This window comes from Balaenoptera ricei, chromosome 1, assembly GCF_028023285.1.
Source record: "Balaenoptera ricei isolate mBalRic1 chromosome 1, mBalRic1.hap2, whole genome shotgun sequence".
Classification (NCBI taxonomy): domain Eukaryota; kingdom Metazoa; phylum Chordata; class Mammalia; order Artiodactyla; family Balaenopteridae; genus Balaenoptera; species Balaenoptera ricei.
In genome coordinates this window covers 2,056,904-2,065,622 of record NC_082639.1, presented here as the reverse complement: position 1 = coordinate 2,065,622, position 8,719 = coordinate 2,056,904, and positions in this window count along the sequence as shown.

The following is an 8,719-nucleotide window of genomic DNA, read 5'->3' as shown; positions in this document are numbered from 1 at the left end:
AGCCGAGCTGGCTCGCGCCTCCAAGTCCCGGTCGGAGTCGCCCTTCTGGGACCGCCCTCCGCCCTGCGCCCTCCACGCCCACCGCCTCGGGCCTGGCGTTGCCTGCCAGGGTGACTCCAGGGCTACCCGGCTTCACCCCGCTGTGACCCTGCATTTCTCCTTACAGGCCCGGCTCTGCTGCCCCGTCCTCCAGGAAGCCCTCCTAGAAGCCGACCAGCCCAGTGGGGAATTGGAGGTTTGCAAGGACTCCACTGCTGCAGAAATGGCCCCACCTTCTGGATTCTTTGCAGAATGGCAGCCAGAGGGCAGCCCAGGAGCTCTTGGAGAACTCTGGCCACCTTCAAGGTGTTTGGTTTGTTTCCATCACCCCCATTTTACAGATGAGGTTCCTGAGGCCTGGAAAGTAAGGCGCTTGCCAGCCGGCACAAAGCTGAGTCTGGACTCCAAGCCTGCCCTTTCCAGGCCTTGTTCAGGGTGGGTCCCCTGGGCTTAGGCTGCAACAGCCCCCCAGCTGGGGTTTCAGGAATCAGGCTTCCTGGCACTGCAGGAGGTGCTGGGGGCGGGGACAGGTGGGTTTCCACTCTGAGCTTGGACTGACCTGCCAGTCAGCCAGGCAGGGAACCCCCCTGCCATCCGACCTGCCCTATGTCACCCACCACCCCAAATCCCAGCTCACACCAGCCCAGGGTGGCAACAGTGGAGCCGGCTCTCAGCATACTCAGGGACTGCCCATGACTTCCTCCATCAAGGGCAGAGGCCTCAACTTCCCCTTGAGGCCCACTCCATTGCCCACACTCTGCTGTGCAGCCCCCAACTTCCCAGCATTCCCTTCTCTGCAGGGGGAGAGGGCAGCCCAACCCAGGAGACCTGCAGCACCTCCCTGTGCGAGGAGCACCCTTCCTGCCCCACGGAGCCAGGTGATGAGCTTTGGCCCAGGAACCTGGAGCAGAAACTTCTAGAGCCATTGCCTGTGCCTGCTGGGTCCCCCGGCCTTTGCTTCCTCCAGGAGAGGGTCTCCAGCCCCAGAATGAGGAGGCAAGTGGAGCAGAGCCACTGCCACTGTTGGAAGCTCCTGACACGGGGGGCGTGTTTGTTACAGCAGCACAACCTGGTGGAAGCTGGCTGATGTTGATGCCTTCATCTGGGGCCAGCCCAAGGTTCATCTCCAGCAACCCTCCTCCTCCTTCCTGCTTTCCTCCTACTTTACTCTTAGGTATTTGTTGAGCAGCTACTGTATGCTGACTACTGTGCAGGGCATCAGAGATACAGCCATGAGCAAAAGTGCCATGATCTCTGTCCTTATGGAGCTCACTGTGGGGAAAGACAGACAAATGTAAAATGACAGCCACTCGGGGTTCCAGCAAAGACACAGTGATCAGATCTGGTGGAAAGACCCCTCTGGTAGTTGAGGAGAGCGGAGGGTGGAGGGGCCAAGACAGATACCCTGACCCGCAACCCAGACCAAGGAAGCTGATATCGTGCCTCTGCTTGAATACTTCCAGGATGGGGAGCTCACTACCTATCAAGACCAATTATTACATCATCCCTGGTTATTATGTTATTTAGTCATTCTTTTTCTTTTTCTTTTTTTTTAAAATTTATTTTATTTATTTATTTTTGGCTGTGTTGGGTCTTCGTTACTGAGCGCATGCTTTCTCTAGTTGCGGCAAGCGGGGGCTGTTCTTCATTGCACTGCACGTGCTTCTCATTGCAGTGGCTTCTCTTGCTGTGGAGCACAGGCTCTGGGCGCGTGGGCTTCAGTAGTTGTGGCACATGGGCTCAGTAGTTGTGGCTCGCAGGCTCTAGAGCGCAGGCTCAGTAGTGGCGCACGGGCTTAGTTGCTCCCCGGCATGTGGGATCTTCCCGGACCAGGGCTGGAACCCGTGTCCCCTGCATTGGCAGGCGGGTTCTTAACCACTGCGCCACCAGGGAAGCCCAGTCATTCTTGATATGACACGGAATCCAAATCATTTGTCATCCTGGCATGTTCCCCCAAGATGCTTCAAAATGTGTGAAAATCCCCCTTAAAATGCGGGGGGAACACTCACCTCTCTTCTGGATACTATTCCTCTGTTAATACAGCCCCTTCCTGCCACAGCTCTTGTATGTTCATCCCACAGCACAGAGCCCAGGGCCCTGTATACAGCAGGTGCTCAGCGAGGGCCTGGTGACTCACTGATGTGACCTGAGATCCCAGGACTCAGCCCTGGAGGTGCTGGGTGCCAGCCCCCTCCCCACCTGTCTTCGGTCCCTTTTCCAGGAAAGGCCTGTGGCCGAATGGGCCTCCCAGTGAGATTCCATTTGAGCCCCGTGCTGGGCTGTGCATGTGGGTGAGCTTCCAGCCGGCCACAGTCCCCTCGCTGACCCCAGCTGTTGGCACGGAGGGCAGGGTGCAGGGACATGCCAGCTGGCAGGGCACAGTCTAGCCTGGGGTGCACGCCCGCCCTCTCCTGGTGCCGCCTTCCCAAGGCTGATGGCCCTGTGAGCTTGCTGCTCTCTGCAGGGCAAAGGGGCGCCGCGGGCTTGGGGGCCTGGCTGGGCATTTTCTTGGGTGTCGTGGTTTGAAGGGCAGGCCTGCCGGGCACACTTGTGGCCTTGCCAGTCCCTGCCCGACATCAGTGCCCCCACCCCCGAAAGTCTGCCCTTCAGCCGGGGCCTGGCTGCCTGTGAGAGGGATGGCGCCCAACAGTCTGCCAGGTGGCAGGGCCCAGGCTGGCCACAGGAAGTGCCCACCGGGGCCATCAGTCCCATCTGTGTGTGTGTTGGGTGGGTGAGGGCTAATGGCTGACCCCTGTGGGCGGAGTCCTGGGCCCTGCGGCCACCTGGGTGGACAGACTGCTTCCAGGCAGCTCCTGGGAAAGGTGGGCACCTGCTGCCCTCCAGAGGCCATAGTGGGTACTACACCCACAAGGCCCAGAAGGCAGGAGGGAGCGGCTGGGGGAGTGCTGGGGGGTCTTGGCTGGTGGGGAGACCCAGGCCCCGTGGGTTCCCGACCCCCACTTGACGCCTTCCTAGAAAACCTTCTTTCAGAAGCTGGCTTGGTGACTGCAGGGTTATTAATCCCCACCCACCCCTCCAGCACCCTGAGTCTGGCTCTGCCCCCAAACCGGGAGGCTTTGGGGGCCATCTCTCCATCTCCAGCTGGCTCAGTGTGTGGTTGGGGACAGGTGACCCGGAGCACGTGGCTTGGCCTGTCTGGGGCTCTGTACGCTCAGCTGTGAAGTGGAGATTTGATGATGGCATGTGAAGTAACCCGCAGTCCACACTCAGGGCTGGCGGCTGCAAGGAAGCAGCTCGAGAGACCGGAGTGATCTTCGTGGGGGGAGGGAGCCGGGGCTGCCCGCACGGCCCTCCTCCTCTCGCTCTCCTGCCAGCAGGGGCGAGTCTGTGGAACTCTCCCACCCTGTGGCTGGGACCAAGGGCAGGGGGGCCGGGTCAGCCCAGAGCAGATGGCCCTCTGGGACGGCGCCCAGGCCCCTCCTTCCCTGCCTTGGGCCTCCAGGCCGGCTGTGGCCCTCGCTGAGAGCCGAATGGTGCTGTGAGGTACCCTTATTTGGAAATAGGGTCTTTGCAGATGTAATTTAGACAAGATCATACCAGATTAGGCCAGGCCCTAAATCCAATAAAAAGAGGGAGATCTGGACGTACAGACAGAAGGGAGAGGGTCAGGTGTCGATGGAGACAGGTCGGAGTGATGTGTCTGCAGGCCCAGGACGCAGGGGGTGCCGGCAGCCGCCAGAAGTCGGAAGAGGCAGGTAGAATCCCGTCCTAGAGCCTTCAGAGAGAGCACGGCCCTGCCCACACTTTGATCTCAGACGTCCGGCCTCTAGAACTGGGAGAGGATGCATTTCTGTCATTTTAAGCCCCCGGTTCGTGGTCATTTGTTGCGGTGGCCCAGGAAGACGACCGACCCTCTCCTGCCTTGTCTTTCTTCAGGGCTCCTCTGCCTCTGATGAGCCTCCTGCTTTGCTGACTTGTTTCTGTCCTTTTCTCTGCCTGCTGGGGTGGGGGATGGAGTGCATCTGCCCGCCCTGTCCCGTGTGCAGGGCTGTGTCTGTGCCTGGCCTCGCTGAGCGCCGTCCAGCAGGTTGGGAGGAGGAGGCCGGGCGGCACAGCCCAGGCTTCACCTGCGTGGCCGGCCGGAGCTCACCCCGCACGTCCAGGCCTCCCCACTAGCTGGGGGAGATTTTCAGCTTTGAGAACTGAAAGGTAGAGGCCTCGCGAGGGTGGCTGCCACGTGGCCCTCCCTCCCCCTCCCCCATGGGAGCCTTGGCGGGGACATCACAGTCCCATCACGGGCTGGGGGCCTCAGCTCCTAGCGCCAGGACCCCGGGGGCGGAGCCTGCACACGATGTCAGCACTGGAGCAGAGCCTGCACACGATGTCAACACTGGGGCGGAGCCTGCACACGATGTCAGCACTGGGGCGGAGCCTGCACACGATGTCAGCACTGGGGTGGAGCCTGCACACGATGTCAGCACTGGGGCGGAGCCTGCACACGATGTCAGCACTGGGGGCGGAGCCTGCACCGACTCCGTGTAAGATGTGGGTCAGCGGCGTGCCTGGCCTGCCCAGCACTCGTGAAATGAGGGTCCTTCCCCCTCTGGGGTCCCTGACGGGAGAGGATGTGGACCCCTGACCCCATGGCTATCGGGATTTCCTACAAAGAAGATGACTGTGGCTCCAGGGCTACCTATGGCCCAGGAGGTCTCGCTCTGAGTCTTCCAAGCTTTTGCTCAGCTGCTGGGGCCGCAGCCCAGAGAGGCAGTATCCTGAGGCCAGCAGCCCCCCAGGAGGCCTTTGGGTCTGACTGTTCCAGTGCCCAGGGTTGAGAACGAGCCAGGCTGCCAGGGACGAGTGGGCAGTGCCCGCTGCCCGCCCTTCCCTCCTGGGGCCGCAGGGAATGTGGGGGGTGGAGGGAAGGGGCACAACAGCTCTCCTTTCTTCTCCGGCCCTGGCATCCGGCTGACCCATCACTCACTGCAGGGTCCCACGGGTGCCCGGTCCAGCCGGCGGGCAGCTGGGAAAGGTCTCACTGACCTCGGATGGTGCAGCGGCTGTGAGTGGGCCTGAGGACAGAGGCTCCTCTGTGCCGGGGGCCTGGAGGCCCAGGCCGGGGGGGGGGGGTCCGCAGATGGGCACGGGGGCGGCTTGGGGGCCAGGGTGCCGAGTGGAGCTGGCTGTCTCTCTGGCCCATGGGGGTGGCTTTGCTGAGCAGGACGCTCAGTTCAGGGAGCACACGGTCACTCCTCTTGTGCCCCAGGGAGCAAATGGTTGTTACCTGCTATGAAGCACCTGCTGTGTGCTGGACCCCCGCCTCACCTTCTTGAATTCTTACAGAAACTCCCTAAGGTGTCAATGTCATCATCCCCATTTAATCCAGAGGTCAAGTGTTTGTGCTTTGTCACCTGGCTCGTGAATGGCCCGGCCAAGATGAGAGCCCAGGTCTGTCTGACTCCAAAGCCCAGGGCCCCTCTCATAATTAGGGACTTTTTCAGGTTTCCAAACAGGTAAAGAATTTTTTTAAATGCGTGTTATCTGCTCCAATTGAGATTCAAAACATTATAGACATTTTGGCGTGGATACATCTCCCACCATAATCAATAGAAATCTGGACAAAACGACTAGAAGCAACCATTTTAAGCATTGGACAACAGGTGGCTGAGAAGAGGGGGGGAAAGGAGCCAATGAGGTGAACCCTACGCCTGCCCAGCTTTCTTCTAAAAGGCAGAACCAAACAGAGCACAGTGGCCTCGCTGAGCTGAGGGGACAGAGATGGGGTTCGGGGAGGCCGAGGGGACTGGGACTTGTGGGCAGAGCCCTGGAGGGGAGGCACTGATGCCGAGAAGGATCTCCAGCCGAGTCTGGTCAAATGCTATGCTGTGCGTGTGTAGAGTGGGATCCGGGAAGCCAGGTAAAGAACAGCTCCTAGCATTCACATGGGCTGAGAGACGCTTGAAAGCCAACTACCAGGATGACAAGGCCTCGTGGACCGCATGGCATTGGATGGAGATCAAAGAAGGCTACTTCTTGGGTGTGGGGTAAGCTAACCTTGGGGTGAAGGCTCTTCTACACCTGACACGTCAGAGCTTTGAAACAAGACTCGCAAAGACCAAGCTGGCCTCCAAGTTGTTAACTGCCCGTTAGCACAAAACTCAAGATTCTTAAAAGAAGGCCAACAAGATCTAGGGTCTCAACAATTTTGCATTTATAGCCTCCAGCACCCAATCAAACGTTACTAGACATGTGAGGAAGCAGGACCACGTGACCAAGCAGAAAAAGCAGCTAACAGAAAGAGACCCAGAAATGACATAGATGATGGAATTAGCAGATAAGCATTTAAAACAGATATTATGATATTTAAAATGGATAACAAACAAGGGCCTACTGTATAGCACAGGGAACTCTGCTCAATATTATGTAACAGCCTAAATGGGAAAAGAATTTGAAAAAGAATAGATACATATATATGTATAACTGAATCACTTTGCTGTACACCTGAAACTATCACAACGGTGTTAATCAACTATGCTCCATATAAAATAAAAAGTTAAAAAAAGCCCCAGATTTTATAACTATTCTGAGGATATAAAAGGAGCCTTGACCATAATCAAAAGAGAAAGTGTAATACTGAATCAAATGACAAATCTAAAGACAAAAATATACAAGATATGAAAATTTAAAAATGTACTGAATGGAATTAACAGCAGATTAGACACTACAGAAGGAAAGATCAGGGAACTTGAAGACAGGACAGCATATGCTATCCAAACTAAAGCACAGAGAGAAAAAAGCCTGGGAAAAATAAGCAGAGACTTGCTGATCTGTGAACTGATATCAAGAAGTCTAACTGTATGTGTAATCAGAGGCCCAAAATGGTGAGGGGGAGAACATTTGTTAATTTAAAAAGTGGCTGAAAATTTTCCCAACGGGATAAACCCTCAAGTCCACAGATCCAAAAGCCTCAATGACCTCAAAACAGCGTGAATACAAAGAAAACCACACCAGGACACACAACAATCAAAGGGCTAAAAACCAATAATAGAAAATCTTGAGAATAACTGCTGATCTATATCAGAAACACTGCAAGCTGAGAACACTGGGACATCTTTAAAGTGATGAAGGAAAACAAAACTCAGCCAAGATGTCCATTTCTAGCAAAATGTCTTTCAAGAATGAAAGTGAAATCAAGACATTTTAGGACAAAAGCTGGGAGAATTCATCACTAACAGACCTGCACTACCATAAATGTCAAAGGAAGTTTTTTGGGCCATAAGAAAATGATAAGAGATGTAAATTCAGGTCTGCACGAAGCATAGAAGCCCACTGGAAATTGTAAATATGTGGATAAATATGACATTTTTTTTTCTGTGTGTTTTTTTTTAAAGATTTTTTTTTGATGTGGACCATTTTTAAAACATCTTCACTGAATTTGTTACAACATTGCATCTGTTTTGTTTTGTTTTTTTGGCCCTGAGGCATGTGGGATCTTAGCTCCCTGACCAGGGATCAAACCCACACCCCCTGCATTGGAAGGTGAAGTCTTAACCACTGGGCCGTGAGGGAAGTCCCTCTATGTGTTTTAAACAGATTCTTTTCAAGATAATAGACTATTTAAAACAAAAATAATGACAGTGCACTATGGAGTTTTTAACATATGTAGAAGTAAAATATAATAAAAACCCAAAAGATAGGAAGAGAGCACAGAAATATACAGTTGTAAAGTTCATATATTTTACATGAGGTGATATACTGTCACTTGAAGATAGATACTGATAAATTGAAGATAAAGCCTAATCCAATACTTAGTAATAAAAATCTCAGCCATATAGGAATAGAAGGAACTTGCTCATCCCGGTAAAGGGCATCTACAGCTGACATCATACCTGATGGTGAAAAACTGAGACTTTCTCCTCCATCTCTGGAACGAGGCAAATGTGTTCACTTTCACCACTGCTATTCAGTGTTGCTCCTGGCCAGAGCAATGCGGCAAGAAAAATCAATAAAAGCATACATTTTGGAAAGGAAGAAGTCTAACTGTTTCTCTCTCTGTCTCTCTGTCTCTGTCTCTGTCTCTCTGTCTCTCTGTCTCTGTCTCTGTCTGTCTCTCTGTCTCTGCCTCTGTCTCTGTCTCTGTCTCTCTGTCTCTGGTCTCTCTGTCTCTCCCCCATCCCCCCCTCTGCCTCCCTTGCTTCCCAGAGGAAACCACTACTTTGAATTTGGTGTTTATCCAACTCATGCATGTTTTTGCTCTTTTCCGACACATGTGTGTCACCATAAATAGTCTACAGTGTGGTTCCTTGAACTTCTAAACTCTGTAAATTGCAGCAGGCAGAAGGCCTGTACTCATGGGCTCCACGCTGGATGGGTCCTGGCAGGGCTCGGGCAGCTGAGTGTTGGAGGGTGGGCCCACCCCAGATGCCTGCCGCAAGGCCAGGCTGGGGGCCCTGAGCTCGCCCTGGGCCCATAGGCCCCCCTGCTCCTTCCACCCCCTGATTCCAGCCTGGACGCCATGGGGGAAGGGCTCCTCCAAGGGCAGGCTGGATGGCCTGGGGGCGGGCACAGTGGCGGTGGGGACCAGCCTCGCCAGCCTGGGCAGAAAGTGCTTGAAGGTGGTCCAGGGCCTCCAAGACTTTGAGCTTCGTGATGGATCCTTTCCGCAAGGCGGGGGTGGGCGGGACACACTGTTTTCGAAAAATCGTTGAATTGAGCTATAATG